The sequence below is a fragment of the Danio rerio genome, chromosome 4, assembly GCF_049306965.1.
Source record: "Danio rerio strain Tuebingen ecotype United States chromosome 4, GRCz12tu, whole genome shotgun sequence".
NCBI lineage: Eukaryota > Metazoa > Chordata > Actinopteri > Cypriniformes > Danionidae > Danio > Danio rerio.
In genome coordinates this window covers 52,392,922-52,417,625 of record NC_133179.1, presented here as the reverse complement: position 1 = coordinate 52,417,625, position 24,704 = coordinate 52,392,922, and the positions used below count along the sequence as shown (strand labels likewise).

At 36.1% G+C, this 24,704-nt stretch overlaps 1 long non-coding RNA gene and 4 other non-coding genes across 5 annotated transcripts in view; 3 read left to right on the top strand and 2 right to left on the bottom strand.

Annotated features, from left to right (window-relative positions):
• The window catches only part of LOC141381964 (uncharacterized), a 1,176,553-nt gene that overhangs the window by 965,940 nt on the left and 185,909 nt on the right, over positions 1-24,704 (bottom strand). The window lies entirely within an intron of this gene.
• Positions 10,305-10,376, top strand: trnap-agg (transfer RNA proline (anticodon AGG)). Its single transcript has one exon. It is a non-coding gene; the product is annotated as a tRNA-Pro (tRNA).
• On the top strand, positions 11,208-11,279 carry trnap-cgg (transfer RNA proline (anticodon CGG)). The gene has a single exon. It is a non-coding gene; the product is annotated as a tRNA-Pro (tRNA).
• Positions 12,978-13,049, top strand: trnap-cgg (transfer RNA proline (anticodon CGG)). The gene has a single exon. It is a non-coding gene; the product is annotated as a tRNA-Pro (tRNA).
• trnar-ucg (transfer RNA arginine (anticodon UCG)) lies at positions 17,312-17,384 on the bottom strand. The gene has a single exon. It is a non-coding gene; the product is annotated as a tRNA-Arg (tRNA).

Here is a 24,704-nt window from a genome sequence, read left to right as displayed (position 1 = left end):
CAAACGTGAGCCATTCTGAGCGTGAAACCTGGCGTACGCAAAGTTTTTGTGCATACGCAGCGTTGATACATGAGGCCCCAGGTCTGGGTGTGGCAAGAGAACTTGAAGTTAGTGTGAAGTTAGGTTTTAATGGGGGAAAACATTTTCACACAAGCCTGTGTAGTTCAGTATTTTGTTATCCTTTTAATAAAAACCTTCATTTAAAAACTGCACAATGTGTTTAATTGTGGTATCTTTTACTAATATGTACATTTGTTTGATTATCTGAAATCATTAAGTGTTAGAATTCTGCATTGCAAATTACTAAACCAGAGAACATTTGTCATTTAAAGGTGCGAATTTAAGGCTTTATGCAGATATGTCTCATGTATGTGAGGCAAATATTCACAGAGATTAAGCTGTTTTTTTCAAACAGGTTTACCTGTCAGGCACAGAATGAAAAAGTATTACCCATCTGCTTTACAAGTTTTACAAAAACATGTTGTTTTGTTGTGATTATGCATATATACAAAAAAAAAAAAAACTGTCCCTTTACAGCTTTCAATTTGATGTCTCATCAATATGACCAAAAATAATCTGGGATCAATCAAATAAGAATTCACTTAAAAGTGTATGTGTGTAATGGACACCAGGAGGTTAATATGACAAGATCAATCTAAATATGATCTGCTATGTTTTTACAATGTGCATCAAAATTAAGGTTTGTGTTGCCAATGTACTAGTGCTTTTTTACTTCAGCTTTTGATGAGAGTTTGAATGATTTACTAAAAACTAAACTTTTTTTTTAATTTCAGACCTAATTAAAGACTATGAGGAGAGTAAAGAAGAGGAACATCATGTCAAAATTGAGGACAGAACTCATTTAGAGACTGATGGTATTTTCAACGTGAGAGACAAGAGTTGTGTCACCTGCACTCAGTGTGGAAAGAGTTTGACAAGCAAAAGCAAACTAAAGACTCACATGATGATTCACACTGGAGAGAAACCATTCACATGCACTCAGTGTGGGAAGAGTTTCAGCCAATCATCATCCCTTAATAAGCACATGAGGATCCACACTGGAGAGAAACCATTTACTTGCACTCAGTGTGGGAAAAGTTTCAGCCGATCATCATCCCTTAATCAACACATGAGGATCCACACTGGAGAGAAACCATTCACATGCACTCAGTGTGGGAATAGTTTCAGCAAATTATCATCGCTTTATAGACACATGAAGATCCACACCGGAGAAAAACCATTCACATGCACTCATTGTGGGAAGAGTTTCAGCCAATCATCATACCTTAATCTACACATGTGGATCCACACTGGAGTGAAACCATTCACCTGCCCTCAGTGTGGGAAGAATTTTAACCAATCATCATACCTTATTAAACACATGAGGATCCACACTGATGTGAGAGAGTATATGTGCTTGGAGTGTGAGAAGACTTTTATTACAGCTGCAGAATTGAAACGGCACCAGAGGATTCACACTGGAAAGAAACCGTAGTCATGATCAGTGTGTACAGAGTTTCATTCATTCGGGGGAGCTTAAGAAACACATGTGATGGTTTCCGGTATGGTGTCGATACGTGTAGGAGCATAGAAAGAGAGCTCCCATACACACTGATATTAATCCTCCTTTTTACATTATTAATAACCTAAACCATATGAAGGGGGGCAAAAGCAAAAAGGCTAGGACAAAATCACTATTGAAACTTGAAAAAAAAAAAAAAAAAACGAGAACTCAACATATGAAAAATCCGACACGGACGGGATAGGTGATAGCCTGTCAACTACGGACATCAAAGCTTTCCAGATGGATTTAAATCTGATTTAACCAGATTTAAGCAAGTAACTTTTATTAAATTTAAGCAAGAAATAAAAAAACTGGATGGCCTCATCACGGACCTAAACGCAACAGCAAAAAACATCAATGAAGTGGAGCAGCGAGTTGGAGAATTGGAGGAGAATGTTGCTAAGATAATAGAAAACATACAAAAGTAACTGTTAAGTCTATAAACACGCTCTCGTCGAAATAATATTCAGATCTTTAGAATCCCAGAAAGAAGCATAGGCAATAATATCCAAGACTTGGTGGAAACTATTATCAAAACGGAGCTGTCACTCAACGAATTGGACCTTAAAATCCAACATTTTCACCAGACACTCGGACCAAAACCACCCGCTGATGCCACCCTAGATCAGTGGTGGTATTCATCCTGGAATACAAAACGAAGGACCCGGTCCTCCGCTCTGCATGGAGGAAGAAAGTAATATACTGGAACAAAAAAAAAAGATTTTTTTCAAAGACTGCCCACCTAGGATCCAACAGAAAAGATGGGCTTTTGTACTAATAAGCCGGCGAAACTTAGAATCTTTCTCGAAAACGGGGCAGTCATGTACATTTCGATGACGGGGCTTTAAGAGAACTGAAAGAACAAGGACTGATAAACAGCGAAGATGAAACTATTATAGGAATCTCTGGGAAAGAAAAACAAAGACTTTGGCAAAAGGTTGGAGTGACCTCGAAGAAAAGTAAGGAAAAACATCAAGTGAAGATCTGGGAAAAACTACGTAAATTTCAAAGAGACAACACTAGCTCTGTTTGAAAGAACGATAAAACCTGACAGATCCTAACAAAGAACTCTGAGAGGCTGGAAAAACTTCTTTACTTGATTCACCAATGATGGACATTTAAATCGTTTTAAGGAAAAATGGTATTTAACCGAACTGACCAACGTCACAAGATGAACGATTAAAGCCCACCAAGACTCAAGTCGTTAAGTAACATACTGGTAGGAAGACATAAAGGGATTCTAATCTATACACTTAAAATCCCTTGCTGTAATTAGTAGAAATATTTAACTTGAAAACCTAGCCAGAAATAAAAGAATATAATATTGCCAGATATGAGCGCTGAATATATTCGTTAACATTTTTGTGCAATAGGCACAGCAAGGAGGGGCCCTTTAGAGAATGAAGGCTTTACGCTCACATTAAAAAGTTATTTAAGACTTCAAGGTTTGGAGACCTTTTAAGTTATGTTTTTTTTTATGTTGTTCAAGATATTCATGTTTGTGTTTTTCATATTCTGGTCACCGTGATCTTCGCAATAAGATCTGATTATAGTTTTTGCAAAAACAGGAATATAGAGTAATTATAAGAAGCAAACTCGTGTCTAAATTGAAAAGAGAAAAGCATCAGATAATCTTCTGGCAAGAGACGCATCTTTCTGATACAGAACATAAGAAATTAGAAAAATTGGGATGGCCTCAGGTACGTTGATCTGTGGGGGAGACTGGAATGTACAACTTCAGCCTAAATTGGACTCGTCTTCTGATAAGCAAATTAGTCAAGTAACTAGACAAATAATATATATAATGAAAGAATTAGGCATAATAGATGTGTGGAGAGACATATACCCTCTTAAAAAATAATGTACTTTCTTTTCTACCGCCCACATGTATCATTCTAGAATTTATCTTTATACTTTAGGTCTGATCAACATAAAATAAAAGACTGTAAAATAGGAACAAGGGACATCTCAGACCAAGCAGGAGCTTATTTAACAGTGTACGTGGACAATAAACCCAAAAAGACATTTCGGCGATTTAACCCTAATCATTTGAATGATTTAACATGTGTAGGATATGTTAAAAAAAGAACTATTAGAATATTTAAAACATACTGTTAATGGAGAGGTGTCACCTAGTATCCTATAAGACGCAGCTAAAGCTGTTATGCGAGTTAAACTTATAATGTGGGGATCAAGGAAAAAATATTTTTAATAAGATCAAAGAAGTTAAAGCAAGAATAAGAAAACAACAGGCAGAGTAGAGTATATTTAAAATCAAAGATCCCAAAACTAAAAAGATATGTCATAGATTGGAGGAAATACAACAGGCTTTTCAGGAAATACTATAAGGAATTATATACAACTTAAAGAATTAGAGACTAAATATGGTAATAAAGAAGATCCAGATATTTTTAATAAGATCAAAGAAGTTAAAGCGGAACTCAATAAAATATTCGATGAGCAAGTACAATTAAAACTTCCATTTTTAAAACAGAAATTTTATGAAAATAGTCCAAAAGCAAAAAAGCTTCTGGCATGGAGAATAGGGAAACGACAGGCAGAGAGGAGTATATTTAAAATCAAAGATCCCAACACTGAAAAGATACGTCATAAATTGGAGGAAATACAAGTTTTTCGCCGAAATACTATAAGGAATTATATTTCTCAAAAGATTAATATTGAACCTTACATGAGGGCAACGACCTGTAAAGGAAGAGGATCTAGAGGAGATGAAGGAAGTCAAAGAAGTCACCACTGGGTTCTGTAAGGTGGATCCAGCAGGGGACCCTCCTTTTCACAAAATGGATGGACACATGAGAGGTGAGTGTGTGCACTACTTTGCACACTGCATACATGGGGGACACCATGAAAAGAATGTGTAAATCCACCAGTGGGTATAAGCATGTTGAGATTTCAGTTTCTGCAGCTATGAAAGATTACAATCACTTCATGGGGGAGTTGACCTTTCAGATCAGCTGATTGGTTACTATTACTCATCAAAAAAAGCAGAATGTGGTACATGACTGTGCTACATCATTTCATTGACATTGCTGTCACAAACTGCTACTTGCCGCACAAGCAACTGTGTAGCAGCAAAGAAGAGCAGCCCATGACACACCAGGACTTTCAAAAGCAGATAGCAGCGGAGCTGTTTGGGGTGTCCTTGCAACCAGCATGGGAGAGCTACCATCACTTACCTGTTACCATTTCTGGTGCAGTTGTCTCTAAAAAAGCCACAGAAGGGCGCAGGAAATGCAGGCTTTGTTGGAAATGCACCCCAATCATGTGCGAGGCATGCCAAGTGCCCCTCTGGGTTATTCTCGACCGAAATTGTCATAAGACTTATAGCTAGGCTGTTTATTTGTAGCAGTGGCTTTCAGTATGTTTAATTATTTATTTATGTTTTACTTGTTAATTTTTTTTTTTTTTTTTTACACAAGAGTGTCCTTAATTAATTTATTTATGTGTATCTCAATCAACATGGCTCTTAAAAGTAAAATATTAATCTCTTTTTACCCCACAAATGAACATCCATTCACCACTGAATGCCCCTCTTTATGACAAATTGTGATAAATTGTGTACATTTTACAATAGTGTTGATTAAGTTATTAAACTTTTTTTGTTTATCAATCAAATTGTTCTGTCTACACGGTTTATAAAAAAAGTTTATCTCATTAACAAATTGATTTAATTCGTCCAAATCAGTTGCATAGGGTTTCAAAGTGTTTTATGCATGTTTTTTTACATTGACAAGTTTGAGGTTGACATTTGTGTTATTTCTGCATATAGTAAAATAAAATAAAAAAATTAACAAATTTGTGGTTTGTTGCACTTTTAAACTATTTAACTAGTTAATATGGATTAATGATATACATACAGTTCAAGTTGGGGATGTAAGGATTTTATTGCTATATGGCATTTAAAAAATACTCAAAAGAATGACAGCACAGCATGTAAAAATACTAAGATATACCTTAGCGGAATTGTTTTATTGCAGGTCCTAAAGGGTTAACATATATAGCACATTTTAATAACATTTACACAGTAATATTGTAATTACATTGCTATTTTAACGATCTAGGCACAAAGTCTAAAAGCATATGGTGCAAACGCATTAAGGGCATTTCCAAATCCACTTTTGCTATTTAAGGGACCGAAAAATACGCTCTGCACATGGTCTTACAGAGTTGTGCTTATTCTCTTAGTTATGGCTTTGGTTTGAAAATATTTGTTTTATTTTGGCTAGAATAAAAGCAGTTTTTAATTTTTTAATCACCATTTTAGGGACAAAATGATTCGCCCCTTTAAGCTATATTTCTTCTCGATAATCTACAGAACAAACCATCGTTATACAATAACTTGTCTAATTACCCTAACCTGCCTAGTTAACCTAATTAACTAAATTAAGCCTTTAAATGTCACTTTAAGTCAGGGGTCAACCAACTTGTTCCTGGAGGTCCGGTGCCCTACAGATTTTATTTCCAACTCTAATCAAACACACCTGAACAAACTAATCAAGGTCTTACTAGGTATGCTTAAAACATCCAGGCAGGTGTGTTGAGACAAGTTGGAGCTAAACCCTACAGGGACACCGGCCCTCCAGGACCGAGATTGGTGACTCCTGCTTTAAGCTGTATAGAAGTGTCTTGAAAATTATCTAGTAAAACAGAAATTCGGGAGAAAATAAACAAGCGGTTTAATAATTCAGGGGGGCTAATAATTCTGACTTCTACTGTACATATATATATATATATATATATATATATTTAGAGTTGGGCGTACAGTGTATTGCATTGTTAATGAATCAAAATAAACAAAACAACATTTTTGTACAAAGCATTCAATGTTCTTATGAATAATTTTTATTTAAATAATTTTATTTTTTCAGTAATAATCAAAAAGTGAATTAACTACATTTTATGCCACTCCGCTGGCTGATGATTCAGCAGACTAGCCAAGTAGGCAGGAGCAGGATGAGGTTATAGAGGGAGGAGAAGAGAACATCGAACAACCATCAAGGTTGAGAGGAGAGGCGAGACCCAGAGCTTGACGTAGAAATATCAACCAGGAGAACCACCCATTCCTAGCACTCATGCTAACTGCTTGAACACTCATTAAAGCTGCTTGGAGATGTTGCTACTGCCATTTGGACACATCACCGATAGTGTGGAAAGTCTCACTGAGGCAGTTGAGCGCATAATACCTGCAACTTCTGAAACACCTTCTTCATCCACCATACCTTCTCTTTCCACCAGATCAGCCACACTTCTGCTGCTCCTGGACACTACCGTTGCCCATCCTGCTATGGAGCTTTGCGACTGCAAGGAGGAGGAAGAAGGCCAAACATTTTTGATTGTAGATTGTAATATAAAAGATAATTAGATGCATACACATAAAGAAGCAGCTCTTCTGGCAGCTGATCTCTCCTCACCTGCTGCTTCTTGAGTATTTGGATTAATTGGCTTCAGCACATGCAATTCAGCTTCACACCTTGTAAAGTCCTGTAAACGTTCCTTATTTATGTCCAAGAGACATCCATGACATATGGCAATGTTAAGCAACACACAACATGCCACAAAGAATGCTCTGACCTTCTGAGGGCTCTACAGTAATGCTCCCCCTGACTTGTCCAAATCCCTGAAGTGCATTTTTAGTATGCCAAATGCTTACGTGTGTTTTGGATTAATAAACACTTCACTCACTGTTGTAGGCATGATATATGGAGTAATCAGGCATGTTTTTAATGGATATCCATTGTGCCCTAACAGCCACCCAGCCATCAATTGAGCCCTTACCGTTGTCTGTTGTTTTGTAAGGGCATTGTGGCTTACACAGAGGCCTTTTTCTGAGAATGCCGGTTTGTTAGCAGATAATGTTGCCATATAAAGTTGCTGTTTTGCAGTGGCTCGTTGGTCTGGGGCAGGGCTTTTCAATTTGTTTGTCATGGAGGCCAGTTCTTGATGTGATGACACAACTGTATATAAGTGCCCATATGCTGTATTTGTACTCATAAAGACACCCACGTTGGCTTTTCCTACATTAAAATGTTAATATATTGTATTTTAAAACAACTGCATTGTCCAATTGACTTTTTTTTTTTTTTTAAACAAACATTCACAATGTTGTATTTCGCACAACAAAAGCAGTGCATTGCTGAAGAAGGCTTCTTCTACATTCAGACACATTCATATGTTATGTTTTGAGCAGCATAACAATTAGTGATGCAACATTATAGATTTGGTTGTAGGATTATAGTCTGAATAATAGTCGTGTTTTCACGGTTATCACGTCTAATGTAAATTAGAACATCAAGCTTTATATTAGGGAAGTAGCTATTTAAATTAACTGTTGTTATCATCTGGGTTGATGCGTACATAATAATTTTAATAATGACTCGTCTAACATATCTTTTTTTTACATTGCACTGAAAGGCATGCACAACTCTCACCGTGAGATGTTTTCTACTGCGTGCGCCCGGACAAAGGCAAGCGCGTTGCTCCACTTGTGCGCGCAAATTGTTTCTGCGGTTTCTCTCCTGTTCAGGCCCAACTGAGGCGCTTCAGAAATAGCAAACTTGCAAGCGGAAAAGACGTGATCTGGGAACGGACGCTGCAGCATGTGTGCGTAGTAGCCTCGTACATACTTGGAACTTTAAACTAGCGCACAGTTGGCAACTTGTCATAATTTTTCTTTGCAACAGAAATGCGGCTTAAAGAAGCCTTTAGGATTAATTAACTGTGACGAATAAAAAGAACAGTTAATAGTGAAATCAGCTAATCTTTGCATCTCTATTAATGATTACAGTGCATTGTACAAAAGGCATTTCCTACAAAATTCAAATGTTTTCGGCTGTCCGCACCACTCACTTATGGTGACTCATGCTCTGTGCAGCCTTTAACTGCAGCTCGCGCTGTAAAGACGCACGTCACTTCATAAGTATAGCGTCCGTTTTTCGAATGAACTAAATTTATTTTTGATGTCTTGGTCACACTATTTGGAAGGTCGAAACAAACTGCCTTGGGGTCCGGCTTCAGTCTGCAGGCCGCCAATTGAATAGCCCTGGTCTAGGGGTATGATTCTTGCTTTAGGTGCAAGGGCTCACAGGTTCAAATCCCAGAAAAGCCCTTGAAAGTGTCTGTTGTTTTGAGGGACATCATGGTGTTCACAGAGGCCTGTTTCAACGCCAGTTTGCAAGCATCAGATATCATCTTGCAAAAGTTTTGATTCCATGGTATAATGGTTAGCACTCGGGACTTTGAATCCAGTGATCTGAGTTCAAATCTCGATGGAACCTTTTCCTTCTTTCCTTGCAGCTTCATATCAGTGAAATGAATGAGACCTATTTCAATCACACAAATTAGTGAGTGGTTCTGATTCTATGCGCTGAGATAGCTATTTGATGCTATCACCATCCTCCTCCACTAATCACTTACATAATGTTATGTGTGGTTTTGCCATGCAGCTTTAATCTGTGAAATGGATAAGATCTATTTACCTCACTGAAGCTACTGAATAAAAACAACAACAATTTATAAGCAAAAAAGGGGCTGCGACTCTTTTTTTGGGCAGTAGAAGTCCCGGGTCCAAGTGAAGCACAAGCCCTGCTTCAATGCTTGAGCTTTTGAAGGTATGTACTGACTCAATCATTAGAGCAAGATTTCTGACCGTCTGCTTCTGATACCATGTGAAGACATCAGATTTTATTGGCTCGTTGGTCTAGGGGTATGATTCTTGCTTATGGTGCGAAAGGTCCTGGTTTGCAATTCCGGATGAGCCCTTGCAGTTTCTCTGTTTTACAAGGCATTATGTCTTTCATAAAAACGTTTTTCAAAGAATTCCAGTTTGTCAGCAGATAGTGTCGGCACATAAAACATTCCTTTGCATAGTGGCTTGGTTGTCGAGGAGTATGATTCTCGTTCATGCCGTGAGAAATCCCACATTCAAATTTCGGTTGAGCCCTTACAGTTGTCTGCTGTTTTGTAAGGGCGTTGTGGCTTACACAGAGGCCTTTTTTTCTGAGAATGCCGGTTGGTCAGCAGATAGTGTTGCCATATAAAGTTGCTGTTTTGCAGTGGCTCGTTGGTCTAGGGGTATGATTCTCGCTAAGGCTGCCCCTTGATTCGTTAGAGAAAGATTTCTGACAATCTGATGCTTCTGACGCCATGTGAAATTCTCTTAATTTAGTGGCTCGTTGGTCTAGGGGTATGATTCATACTTCGGGTACAAGAGGTCCCAGGTTCTAATTCCAGATAAGCCCTTGCAGGTGTCCTGTGTTTTACAGGGCATTATGGTTTTCATAAAAACGTTTTTCGAAGAATTCCAGTTTGTCAGCAGATTATGTCGGCACATAAAACATTCCTTTGCATAGTGGCTTGGCTGTCTAGAAGTATCATTCTCGTTCATGCCGTGAGAAATCCCAGATTCAAATTTCAGTTGAGCACTTACAGTTGTCTGCTGTTTTATAAGGGCGTTGTGGCTTACACAGAGGACTTTTTTTCTGAGAATGCCGGTTTGTCAGCAGATACTGTTGCCATGTAAAGTGGTTGATTTGCAGTAGTTCGTTGGTCTAGGGGCTTGATTCTCGCATAAGGTGCGAGAGGTCCTGTTTTCAAATCCTGGACGAACCATTGCAGAAGTCCCAGGTCCAAATGAAGCAAAAGCCCTGCTTCAATGTTTGATAGATAAGGATTTCTGACCATCTGTTGCTTCTAATGTCTTGTAAAATATTCAAGCTTTTGTGGCTCGTTGGTCTAGGGGTATGATTCTCGCTTAGGGTGCGAGAGGTCCCGGGTTCAAATCCCGGACGAGCCCTTGCAGTTTCTTTGTTCCGTTACACGGCAATATGGCTTTCATAAAAAACGTTTTTCGAAGAATTCCTGTTTGTCAGCAGATAGTGTCGGCACATAAAACATTCCTTTGCATAGTGGCTTGCTTGTCTAGGAGTATGATTTTTCGTTCATGCCATGAGAAATCCCAGATTCAAATTTCGGTTGAGCCCTTACAGTTGTCTGCTGTTTTGTAAGGTTGTTGTGGCTTACACAGAGGCCTTTTTTCTGAGAATGCCGGTTTGTCAGCAGATAGTGTTGCCATGTAAAATGGCTGTTTTGCAGTGCCTCGTTGGTCTAGGGGCTTGATTCTCGCATAAGGTGCGAGAGGTACCGTTCTGGGTCCAAATGAAACAAAAGCCCTGCTTCAATGTTTGTTAGATAAGGATTTCTGACCATCTGTTGCTTCTTATGTCTTGTGACAACTTCAAGCCTTTGTGGCTTGTGGTCTAGGGGTATGATTCTTGCTTAGGGTGTGAGAGGTCCCGGGCTTAAATCCTGGACGAGCCCGTGCAGTTTCTCTGTTGTTTTACAGGGCATTATGGCTTTCTTAAAAACGTCTTTCAAAGAATTCCAGTTTGTCAGCAGATAATGTCGGCACATAAAACATTCCTTTGCATAGTGGCTTGGTTGTCGAGGAGTATGATTCTCGTTCATGCCATGAGAAATCCCACATTCAAATTTTGGTTTAGCTCTTACAGTTGTCTGCTGTTTTGTAAGGGCGTTGTGGCTTACTGAGGCCTTTTTTTCTGAGAATGTCGGTTGGTCAGCAGATAGTGTTGCCATATAAAGTTATTTGCAGCGGCTGTTTTGCAGTGGCTCGTTGGTCTAGGGGTATGATTCTCGCTTCGGGAGCGAGAGGTCCTGGGTTTAAATCCCGGATGAGCCCTTGCAGGTGTACTACCATTTACAGGGCAATATCTCTTTCATATAACCGTCTTTCGAAGAATTCCAGTTTGTCAGCAGATAGTGTCGCCACATAAAACATTCCTTTGCATAGTGGCTTGATGTTCTAGGAGTATGATTTTTCGTTCATGCCATGAGAAATCCCAGATTCAAATTTTGGTTGAGCCCTTACAGTTGTGTGCTGTATTGTAAGGTCGTTGTGGCTTACACAGAGGCCTTTTTTCTGAGAATGCCAGTTTGTCAACAGATAGTGTTGCCATATAAAGTTGCTGTTTTGCAATGGCTCGTTGGTCTAGGGGTATGATTCTCGCTTCGGCTGGCGAGGTCCCGGGTTTAAATCCCGGACGAGCCCTTGCAAGTGTCCTGTGTTTTACAGGGCATTATGTCTTTCATAAAAATGTCTTTTGAAGAATTCCAGTTTGTCAGCAGGTAGTGTCGCCACATAAAACATTCCTTGCATAGTGGCTTGCTAGTCTAGGAGTATGATTCTCAAGCATGCCGTGAGAAATCCCACGTTCTAATTTAGGTTGAGCCCTTACAGTTGTTTGCTGTTTTGTAAGGGTGTTGTGGCTTACACAGAGGCCTTTTTTCTGAGAATGCCGCTTTGTCAGCAGATAGTGTTGCCATGTAAAGTGACTGTTTTGCAGTAGCTCGTTGATCTAGGGGCATGATTCACGCTTAAGGCGTCCAAATGAAGCAAAAGCCCTGCTTCAATGCTAAAGCTTTTGAAGGTATGTTCTGACTCAATTGTTAAATAAGGATTTCTGACATTCTGCTGCTTCTGATGTCTTGTGAAATATTCAAGCTTTTGTGGCTTGTTGGTCTAGGGGTATTATTCTCGCTTAGGGTGCGAGAGGTCCCGGGTTCAAGTCCAGGACGAGCCCTTGCAATTTCTCTGTTGCGTTACACGGCATTATGGCTTTCATAAAAAACGTTTTTCGAAGAATTCCTGTTTGTCAGCAGGTAGTGTCGGCACATAAAACATTCCTTTGCATAGTGGCTTGGTTGTCTAGGAGTATGATTCTCGTTCATGCGTTGAGAAATCCCACATTCAAATTTCGGTTGCGCTCTTACAGTTGTCTGCTGTTTTGTAAGGGCATTGTGGCTTACACAGAGGCCTTTTTTCTGAGAATGCCGGTTTGTCAGCAGATATTGTTGCCATATAAAGATATTTGCATTGGCTGTTTTGCAGTGGCTCGTTGGTCTAGGGGTATGATTCTCGATTAGGGTGTCCTTGATTCGTTAGAGAAAGATTTATGACTATCTGATGCTTCGAACGGCATGTGAAATTGTATTAATTTAGTGGTTGTTGGTCTAGGGGTATGATTCTTGCTTCGGGTGCGAGAGGTCCCGGGTTCAAATCCCGGACAAGCCCTTGCAGGTGTACTACCTTTTACAGGGCATTATCTCTTTCATAAAATTGTCTTTCGAAGAATTCCAGTTTGTCAGCAGATAGTGTCGCCACATAAAACATTCCTTTGCATAGTGGCTTGCTGGTCTAGGAGTATGATTTTTCGTTCATGCCATGAGAAATCCCAGATTCAAATTTCGGTTGAGCCCTTACAGTTGTCTGCTGTTTTGTAAGGGCGTTGTGGCTTACTGAGGCCTTTTTTCTGAGAATGTCGGTTGGTCAGCAGATAGTGTTGCCATATAAAGATATTTGCAGCGGCTGTTATGCAGTGGCTCGTTGGTCTAGGGGTATGATTCTCGCTTCGGGTGCGAGAGGTCCTGGGTTCAAATCCCGGACGAGCCCTTGCAGGTGTACTACCTTTTACAGGGCAATATCTCTTTCATATAACTGTCTTTCGAAGAATTCCAGTTTGTCAGCAGATAGTGTCGCCACATAAAACATTCCTTTGCATAGTGGCTTGATGTTCTAGGAGTATGATTTTTCGTTCATGCCATGAGAAATCCCAGATTCAAATTTTGGTTGAGCCCTTACAGTTGTGTGCTGTATTGTAAGGTCGTTGTGGCTTACACAGAGGCCTTTTTTCTGAGAATGCAAGTTTGTCAACAGATAGTGTTGCCATATAAAGTTGCTGTTTTGCAATGGCTTGTTGGTCTAGGGGTATGATTCTCGCTTCGGCTGGCGAGGTCCCGGGTTTAATTCCCGGACGAGCCCTTGCAAGTGTCCTGTGTTTTACAGGGCATTATGTCTTTCATAAAAATGTCTTTCGAAGAATTCCAGTTTGTCAGAAGATAGTGTCGCCACATAAAACATTCCTTGCATAGTGGCTTGCTGGTCTAGGAGTATGATTCTCCAGCATGCCGTGAGAAATCCCACGTTCAAATTTAGGTTGAGCCCTTACAGTTGTCTGCTGTTTTGTAAGGGTGTTGTGGCTTACACAGAGGCCTTTTTTCAGAGAATGCCGCTTTGTCAGCAGATAGTGTTGCCATGTAAAGTGACTGTTTTGCAGTAGCTTGTTGATCTAGGGGCATGATTCACGCTTAAGGCGTCCAAATGAAGCAAAAGCCCTGCTTCAACGCTAAAGCTTTTGAAGGTATGTTCTGACTCAATTGTTAAATAAGGATTTCTGACCTTCTGCTGCTTCTGATGTCTTGTGAAATATTCAAGCTTTTGTGGTTTGTTGGTCTAGGGGTATGATTCTTGCTTAGGGTGTGAGAAGTCCCTGTTTCAAATCCTGGATTAGCCCTTGCAGTTTCTCTGTTGTTTTACAGGGCATTATGGCTTTCATAAAAACATCTTTCAAAGAAATCCAGTTTGCCATCAGATAGTGTCGGCACATAAAACATTCCTTTGCATAGTGGCTTGGTTGTCTAGGAGTATGATTCTCGTTCATGCCGTGAGAAATCACAGGTTCAAATTTCGTTTGAGCCCTTACAGTTGTCTGCTGTTTTGTAAGGGCGTTGTGGCTTACACAGAGGCCTTTTTTCTGAGAATGCCAGTTTGTCAGCATAGTGTTGCCCTGTAAAGTTGCTGTCTGAGAGAACTATCCTTTTAAGCCAGGAGTCACCAAACTTGTTCCTGGAGGGCCGGTGTCCTGCAGATTTTAGCTCCAACCCTAATCAAACACACCTGAACAAGCTAATCAAGGTTTTACAAGGTATACATGAAATACCCAGGCAGGTATGTTGAGGCAAGTTGGAGCTCAACTCAGAAGGGACATTGGCCCTCCAGGACCGAGATTGGTGACCCCTGCTTTAAGCTATAGCATTTAGTTTTAATTTGCATTTAGTAATAATAATGCAATACAAAATGCTTTTACAGTTGTAACAATTTAAATTATAGGCAATAACAACCAATAACATGTCTCAACTAACATGTCAACAATTACAATTAAAACTTGCTTTATCGAATTTTACATTTTAACTGCAAATTCCTAAAGACAATTATTTAACATGAAGTTAGCCGACCAAAACCATCGTTAGCCAACTAAGGTCGCAAGTACCGTAGTTATAAGCATAGTTTGTTGATTTGCCATTTCCCAAATCCATTGCTCCACCGAACATTCGCAAACTACGTCGCAAACTTAAGCACTCACAACTACAACTCTGGAGCTGTAGAAACATAGTTCCTGGCTGTGTTCTATTGCCAGTTATCCCCCTATGCCATATTCATTTAGAACATTCTAACATTTAAAGTTTAAATTCAAATAAAAAAAACATTAAGATCATCTCCCTTAAGTGTAATTTGCTTTCAAATTATTTTTGCAGTTCAATTTTAGCAATCGTCATGTTTACAATTGTGCTCCCTTAGCAGTGCACTTTGAAAACATTGATGTCATTTTGAACACAGCCTCAAGCTAAAGCTATTGGTGACCTATTAATTACAGTTTTTTCCATTTGTTTACACACAATTACTTGTACTACAGACACAATGACTACTACATGTAACTGATGCACCAAACCCCTGAACGCATTCTGCTAAACTACAAGCACAATTCCTGCTTTACACTCAAATTGCAGGTTCAAACACACTTTTTTTTTAAAACACTACACACAATTCTTTGCATTTTGAACAATTTTCATGCAGAAATCTTTTGTTTTCACAAAGAACACACTGTCATTCACAATTGTAAAGTCAGTTGTCCTATTTTGCATACTAACTCATCATATAGGTAAACACCTTTCACAAAGAATTGCAATTTAGAAATCAGCTCATCTGGTTCATAACTGGTTTACTGCCCACCCATGTTTTTTAGTTGTTTATCTCCCCCTCCATATTCTCCATTCCTCAAACCTATTGAGGATTTTTTTTCTGCCTGGAGATGTAAAGTGTATGACCGAAATCCACACACACCTATACCCCTTCTCCAAGCTCTAGCAGTAAGATCACGGGTAGGGAAGGTATTACTGTAAATGGTGTTCAGCTCTTAAAAGAGCTCCTCATCAACTCGGCTAGCTCAGTGGATAGAGCATTAGACTCTTAATCTCAAGTTCAAAGGTTTGAGTCCCATGTTGGGCTTTTCTGTTACCTTTCTATCTCTCTCTCAGCAAACTTTCATTAGGTTCATATAACAGACCTTTTGAGACAAAGTTCAGCGTTTCTACCACTGTAGGTGACTTTTTACTTAGTCTCTGTGGCGCAATCGGTTAGCGTGTTCGGCTGTTTTCTGAAAGGTTGGTGGTTTGGTTCAAGCCCACCCAGGGACGAATTAGGCATTTTGCTGCCTTGCAACTGCTAACACGTGCACTTGGCATAGATCCTGGGCCACATTCTGTCCAGCATTACAAGATGAAATCAGGATTTTGCAGAACATTGTCACAGTTAGGGAAGGTATTGATGTAAACGGTGACTAGTTCTTGAAAAAGTTTCTTACCAGCCTGGCTAGCTCAGTCGGTAGAGCATGAGACTCTTAATATCAGGGTCATGTGTTCGAGCTCCATGTTGGGTGCTTCTGTTACCTTTCTGTCTCTCTGAGCAAACTTACATTAGGGTTATATAACAGACCTTTTGAGACAAAGTTTAGTGTTTCTACCACTATAGGTGACCTTTCACTAAGTCTCTTTGGCTCAATTGGTTAGCACGTTTGCCTGCTATCTGAAAGGTTGGTGGTTGATTGTTGCTCGGAGGTTTTCCCCCGGGACACCATCAACAGGTTCTACGTCACAATCACTGAGTTCAGATTTTCGATTCGCGCAAAACGATCAATTTGCGTCATTCGCGCCGCACCATTCGCGCGTAGCGTGCCGCAGGATGTCTATATGCGCGTTTGCATTGACTTAACATGTAAATCACTCACAACTCGGAACGCACGTCAAGCGACATTCTGTCCAGCGTTACAAGATGAAATCAGGATTTAGCAGAAGATTCTCCAGGGTAGGGAAGGTATTGATGTAAACGGTGTCTAGCTCTTGAATAAGCTCCTCACCAGCCCAGCCATCTCAGTCTGTAGAGCATGAGACTCTTAATCTCAGGGTTTTGGGTTTGAGCTTATTCAAGAGGAGCAGGGTCCAGGGTACCGGTGAGGTTTTAAACATAATCATCCAGACTCTAAGGCCGTACTCACACTAGGTACAGTTGCCTCAAACCAGGCCAAAGCACGCTTGTCCCCCCTTCCGTCTCCCCCGACGGCCCGCGCTCACACCACAAACGGGCTTCGGCACGCTTACGTCATCACTGCTGGGCTGTTCAGTGAGAAGCACTCTCTCACTCAAATGCACATTGGAGATTTCTCTAGTTATATCGTTTCAATCGTTTGATATGCAGTCAAATATTTCGCCAAATTAGTCTAACCTGTACAATAATACAGACAAAAAAGGAGCTGGAATGATTTGGTGGTTAGAATTGTTTATGGATCTTGAACAACATACCAGCTTAATATGTAAGCATCATCTTTGTGTTTGTACACAGTCTCTTCTCTGTAGGCACCATGCAGGCTTCAAAATGGTCATTTGCGTTAGGTATCTCGTTACCCTTTTAGTCATAACAGGTAGTATGGAATGCCAATGAAGGAAGTTAATGACACGCAAACACATCTCAAGAAGGTTTTCACAGCTACTGTGTTTCATCCACCAAACACTGATCTCAAGTTAAAGGGAGATTTTCAAGAACGACCCAGGTGGGACTTGAACCCACAATCCCCAGCTCCGAAGGCTGATGCCTTATCTATTAGGCCACTGGGCCATGTCACCAATCTTCTATCAAGGATCTCTTGTATGCCTTCAACAAGATGCTACCGCATGGAAAACTGCACTTTAGGATCTCGATGACAGTTTGCATTCTATCAAATAAGAACTAATGGCCAAACATTTTCTTTCTGCAATCATTCACATTCGTGTCTCATCGGTTCTGGGGTATGGTTCTAGTGTATAGTGTGACTGGTCTTGAGAGTTTCGAATTCCAGTCAAGGTCACTCTCATTAACTTGAAATCACAACCTTTCTGCAGCTATTTTCTTGCTCGCATTTCATCATCATCCACCTAACATGAGACCGTCAATTGAGAGCCACGGGGTACTTGAAGTCAAGATCTCCGTTCCCAGAGCTTAGCGGAACCTTTTAGGTTTGTAACATGACAGTGAGATTCAAGCAAGATTGGATGAATCCTAATTGAAGTGTGCAGCAAGTCTGAGAATTCGAAGCTAACTATTGCCCTCAGATCATCACACCTAAGCTTTGAGTAGACAAGTCAGGATTTTTTCACACAACTTAAATGTAACCTAACAAACACAACCCAAACAGGACTTGAATCCACAATCCCCAACTTCAAAGAGTGATGCCTTATTCATTAGGCCAATACTAGCATTTGCCATATCTGTTGTACGGTTTAGGAAGTTCTTGTAACTCAGAAAACAGCACTTTAGGATCCCTATACCATACTGCATTCAGACGATCTGGTGCGTACACCTAATGACAAAACAGCTTCTCTGAAGAGTTTTCCATTGTCATGTCTTTTTGACCTAAGGGTATGAACCTAGCTTTTGAAGGTCACACTGGATTGTGCTGCACAGCCAACTTAAAAGGAACTGCATCAAAGGCAACCCAGGTGGCACATACTAAAAACAACAATAAAAAAAAGTTTTTATAAAAAAGTAAGAATACTTATATAAGAAAAGTAAAAATAATTTTTCGTTATTTTTACAAAAAAATTCATTTTTTGGGATTTTTTGTGATATTTCAAAAAATTTAAATTTTTTGTTATTTTTAAAAAAAATCATTTTTTGTGATTTTTCTAATAAAAATTGTTATTTAAAAAAAATCATTTTTTGCGATTTTTCAAAAAAATTCATTTTTTGTGATGTTTCAAAAAAAATAATTTTTTGGGATTTTTGTGATTTTTCAAAAAATTTCATTTTTTGTTATTTTTCAAAAAATTTTCATTTTTGTGATTATTTGCGATTTTTCAAAAAAAAAATTTTGTGATTTTTCAAAAAAAATTATTTTTTTGTGATTTTTCAAAAATGTTTAATTTTTTGTGATTTTTTGCGATTTTTAAAAAAAAATCATTTTTTGCGATTTTTTTCGATTTTTCAAAAAAATTTAATTTTTTGCGATTTTTCCAAAAAAATTAATTTTTTGTGATTTTTCAAAGAAATTTCATTTTTTGCGATTTTTCAAACAATTTTCATTTTTTGTGATTTTTTGCGATTTTTCAATTTTTGCGATTTTTTGCGATTTTTCAAAAAATTTTCATTGTTTGCGATTTTTAAAAAATTTTTCATTTTTTGTGATTTTTTGCGATTTTTCAAACAATTTTCATTTTTTGTGATTTTTCAAAAATTTTTCATTGTTTGCGATTTTTCAAAAAATTTTCATTTTTGTGATTTTTTGCGATTTTTCAAAAAATTTTCATTTTTTGTGATTTTTTGCGATTTTTCAAAAAATTTTCATTTTTTGCGATTTTTCAAAAAAATTTCATTTTTGCGATTTTTCAAAAAATTTTCATTTTTTTGATTTTATGTGATTTTTTGCGATTTTTCAAAAAATTTTCATTTTTTGCGATTTTTTAAAAAATTTTCATTTTTTGTTATTTTTCAAAAAATTTTCATTGTGATTTTTCAAAAAATTTTAGCATTTTCAGGATTTTTCTTGATCTTTCAAGATTTTTTCATTTTTCGTGATTTTTCAAAAAATGTTCATTTTTTGCGATTGTTTGAAAAATTTTCATTTTTTGTGATTTTTGCGATTTTTCGTGATTTTTTGCGATTTTTCAAAAAATTTTCATTTGTTGTGATGTTTTGCGATTTTTCAAAAAATGTTCATTTTTTGTGATTTTTCAAAAAATTTTCATTTTTGCGATTTTTCAAAAAATGTTCATTTTTTGTGATTTTTCAAAAATTTTTCATTTTTTGCGATTTTTCAAAAAATTTTCATTTTTTTGTGATTTTTTGTGATTTTTCAAAAAATTTTCATTTTTTGCGATTTTTTTTTGATTTTATGTGATTTTTTGCGATTTTTCAAAAAAAAATTATTTTTTGCCATTTTTCAAAAAAATTTCATTTTTTGTTATTTTTCAAAAAAATTTCATTGTGATTTTTAAAAAATTTTTATCATTTTCGGGATTTTTCTTGATCTTTCAAGATTTTTTCATTTTTCGTGATTTTTCAAAAAATTTTCATTTTTTGCGATTGAAAAATTTTCATTTTTTGTGATTTTTGCGATTTTTCAAAAAATTTTCATTTTTTGCGATTTTTCAAAAAATTTTCATCTTTTGTGATTTTTTGCGATTTTTCAAAAAAATTTCATTTTTTGCTATTTTTTGAAAATTTTTCATTTTTTGTGATTTTTTGCGATTTTTCAAAAAATTTTCATTTGTTGTGATGTTTTGCGATTTTTCAAAAAATGTTCATTTTTTGTGATTTTTCAAAAAATTTTCATTTTTGCGATTTTTCAAAAAATGTTCATTTTTTGTGATTTTTCAAAAAATTTTCATTTTTTGCGATTTTTCAAAAAATTTTCATTTTTTTGTGATTTTTTGTGATTTTTCAAAAAATTTTCATTTTTTGCGATTTTTCAAAAAAATTTCATTTTTGCGATTTTTTAAAAAAATTTCATTTTTTTGATTTTATGTGATTTTTTGCGATTTTTCAAAAAAAAATTATTTTTTGCCATTTTTCAAAAAAATTTCATTTTTTGCGATTTTTCAAAAAAATTTCATTTTTGCGATTTTTTAAAAAAATTTCATTTTTTTGATTTTATGTGATTTTTTGCGATTTTTCAAAAAAAATTATTTTTTGCCATTTTTCAAAAAATTTTCATTTTTGCGATTTTTCAAAAAATGTTCATTTTTTGTGATTTTTCAAAAAATTTTCATTTTTTGCGATTTTTCAAAAAATTTCATTTTTTTGTGATTTTTTGTGATTTTTCAAAAAATTTTCATTTTTTGCGATTTTTCAAAAAAATTTCATTTTTGCGATTTTTTAAAAAAATTTCATTTTTTTGATTTTATGTGATTTTTTGCGATTTTTCAAAAAAAAATTATTTTTTGCCATTTTTCAAAAAAATTTCATTTTTTGCGATTTTTCAAAAAAATTTCATTTTTGCGATTTTTTAAAAAAATTTCATTTTTTTGATTTTATGTGATTTTTTGCGATTTTTCAAAAAAAATTATTTTTTGCCATTTTTCAAAAAAATTTCATTTTTTGTTATTTTTCAAAAAAATTTCATTGTGATTTTTAAAAAAAATTTATCATTTTCGGGATTTTTCTTGATCTTTCAAGATTTTTTCATTTTTCGTGATTTTTCAAGATTTTTTCATTTTTCAAGATTTTTTCATTTTTCAAGATTTTTTCATTTTTCAAGATTTTTTCATTTTTCGTGATTTTTCAAGATTTTTTCATTTTTCGTGATTTTTCAAGGACAGGCCTCTTCCTGCAGTGGCAGCCAGCTCCAGCTCATCAGGATCTAGAGGTGACGGTGGATGAGCGGATGATGCGCTACTGGTGAAATGCTTTTGAAGCACAAGGTGCACAGCAAATTCATTGGTGTTCAATTTTTAAGTGTTGTGGTAATTCAGAGTGAAGTGTTAAAATTCTAGAGTTACATAAAGGTGAAATAACTCAGGCTATTAATAATTAGAGTGTCATGCAATAAATCTCCAGCAGCTCCCAGCATGCATTGCATCATAAATACATTATGCAGCTTTATGTTGTTACAATCTCTTTCTTTGTATTTATTTTGTGTTGTGTTTGGGAGGTAATATTTCAGTAGAGTTTTTTTTTTGTTTGTCACCATTATTGAGATTCAAAGACTAATTGTTGATGTCTGTGGGTTTTTAAGTACTGCTATCAATCAAACATTCACATTGTAAATAATGCTTTTAAACAAGTTTTAAAGTCATTATTGTTGAAGCTTCAGTGGTTTAATTTATGTATATTATTTATTTCTCACACATAACTAATATGATACTAAATTAGTAAACAAGCAGAAGAAGATGGCTTTGATATCATAGTTAATCTCTTCAGACTGACTCTTACATTTTCTTTTGGATTTTCATTCTATATGTATGAATAGTGTGATTAACACTAATAATTTAAATAATCCAATTTAAAAGACCGTTTTTAGCAAGAAGTTGAAGAGCCCTACTAAAGCAGACTCTGTCCTCCATCTTGGTGACTTCAAATGAACAACAGAAATTTCATAAAGAGCTTTTGTTCACATGACGGAAAAAGACATCATAGGGTTTTAATCGGACTGAGCCAAGGAATTAGAGGAAAAAAGAATTTTGATTGTAGCCCATTTGGTTCAAAAGTTATCATGATAAACATACATGAAAGTTTGGACAAGTGGTGGTGCTAGAGAGTTTAATTTTAAGACTTCATATTTGGTCTGATTAATGTTAATACTGTCCTCTATCATTTTGCAAATTTTACAACTTTCCCGCATACGCCTATATGGGCTGCCATTCAAATCTGGCGGAAGAAACGGAAGAATAATAATAGGAACGCTAACGGATCCAATAGGTGCCTACGCACCTACGGTGCTTGGCCCCTAATAATAAATAAGAACACTAACGAAAGCAATAGGTTTTTATGTAAGCAGGAAGTTGTTGGGAACAGAGGCATGCATATTCAAATATATGGGGAAAGTAAGACACTGAAATGCATGCAGTAATTCTGATTGCGGTAGTTCAAGGTAGAAATAATCAGAACTTTTTTGTGTTTTGTAATGTTAATAAAAAAAACAATGTTAGCAAGACATATGTGTACATTTAGGGAAAATCAGGGTATTGATGTGTGTTTTTTTTTTTTATAAATAAGTATACATAATAATACATACTGTTATAATAAATGTTTATAAGCCACAGTGGATAATTGGTTCATATACTCAAAAACCTTTACAACCACGTGTGCAAAATCTCGTTCTTAAAAAAATTATAAACATTATTATATCCATTCAAAGCATATGAAAAGTGACAGTATCAGCAGACAACTCTCTCTTCACACACATCAAGCAAACATGTATGTAGTCTGCAGACTACAAATAATAGTTGTTGATATTTCTAGCTTTTCTGTTAAAATGACTAAGAACATTTCAATTTTTTAGTAAATCATCACTTATTTAATCGCTTTATTGTCCTTGAGTATCTTAATTTAATTTAGTGTGGGTCTAAATAAAAATTGTGCCAAGTTAATTTATATAGTAAATTTACGTAATACATATAGCTATAATATAGGATTTTGCTGTGTAGAGTAGGCCCTGTCCTAATCTCACAAAAAAACTTTTGTCATGCAACATTCAAATATTGTAAAAAGTAATTAAAAAATTGCGAGTCAGGAAGCTGCTGTGCAGGGTTTTAATTGCTTTCCAGTTTAGCTTTATTTTCAATTTTGTCCTCACAAGTAGGTGTATAAAGAGAGAATATTTACAACATACACTGAGCTCAGCATCTGTTGAGATTCAACCACAAACTCTTTATCAGTGAAATCTACATATTTTTACTTTTCTTCTTCAAATTCTTACTGTTAAAAATAGAGCCTTGAGTTTATCTGTCGATTATGATGTAATGGTTATGCCAACAACAAATTCAAACAGTGCTATTGTCTATATGAAAATATGTACTTGATAAATGACTTTAATCATTTTTTGTTGTTGTAACTTGTTTCTGTCTTTTAAATTACAGCTGCAGTAATGAAATGAAGCAAGGATGCTACAGAAGAAAAAATCAAAAATCATGCATCCGAACACCTGAAGCATGCACCAGCAAGAAAAGGAGGAGCCGGACACAGAAAATAATTTATCTGTGCAATACTTCCAAAAAAATCATAACTTGTAATTTAAAAACATAACTTGTAATTTACAGATCTCTTTAATGGTAATTATATTAAATATAATTAATAATATAATATATTAATAACAATATTAATAGTTGTTATTATATAATATAACTAATAATATAATAAAAGTATTAAGTATAGAATATTATATCAATTAAATCATTATTACTCATTATTAATCAATATTCATTATTATTGTTCTAAAAAATGCAACTCTGCAGTTAACAAGTGACTTTTGTTGACATGTTTAAAGGTTTGAAACAAAATATGTTTCTATTTGTTTTGATTATTTATTAAATATTAATTTTTCGACTGAACTGTCCCTTTAATGCATGTTTCTGGTCTTATTGTGAATTGGACTGTTTGTTTGTTCTTTAAATAAATATGTTTCAATTTAATGTGCACTGTCTGTTTATTTGTCCGGTGGGTGTTAAAGTCATTCAAAAGATTCACAAAAATACACAATAAAAATAAATAAAAGTAAATAGAGAAAAAAGACATCAAAATACTGCGAAAGGACCCCAAAAAGACGGCAAAAGCACGTCGAAAGGACGTTAAAAAAGACGTCAATAAAAGACGTCATAAACACTTTCATTCTGGCTCTTCAGAGGACATAATTTCAACGTTTGACAGAGACGTAGAAGATACTTTTGGACGTAACTTTGCTTGGTGGGCTGTTAAGTTTAAATAATGTTGTATCAAAAAAGGAGCACTTTATTAAGAAAATGGAGCTCACCAATACTTTTATCAGATTATAAAACACATTGAACATCTGAAACACTTAAAAACACACAGACATAAAGAATTAGAGTATGCTTTTTCCTTACAGTGCATGCTGGGAACTATGGATGAATGTTGTATGATTCTCTTACCATGCACTGCAGCCAAAAAATAAATCTGTAACCACTGTAGAGATAGATATGCTCATTATTGATGTCTGTGTCTCTAAAGAGATTCAGATGCTCAATGTATTTTAAAAATATATAAATCCACAGCTGATGTCTGTTCTCTTGATAAACAAAGAATTTTGTTTGTTATATGATAAACCATGAATTAAGCATAATTTGCAAAGTCAAGCATAATCTCTTATAATTCTTATCAAGAGTAAGGTTCAATACAGGATCTATCAACCTGATCATATTTGCTCACTTCAAACTTGTCATAGCAAGCAAAGACAGATCATCATTATAAATTAAGTCAAAGACCCCAAGTATATCAGCCACTTTTCTC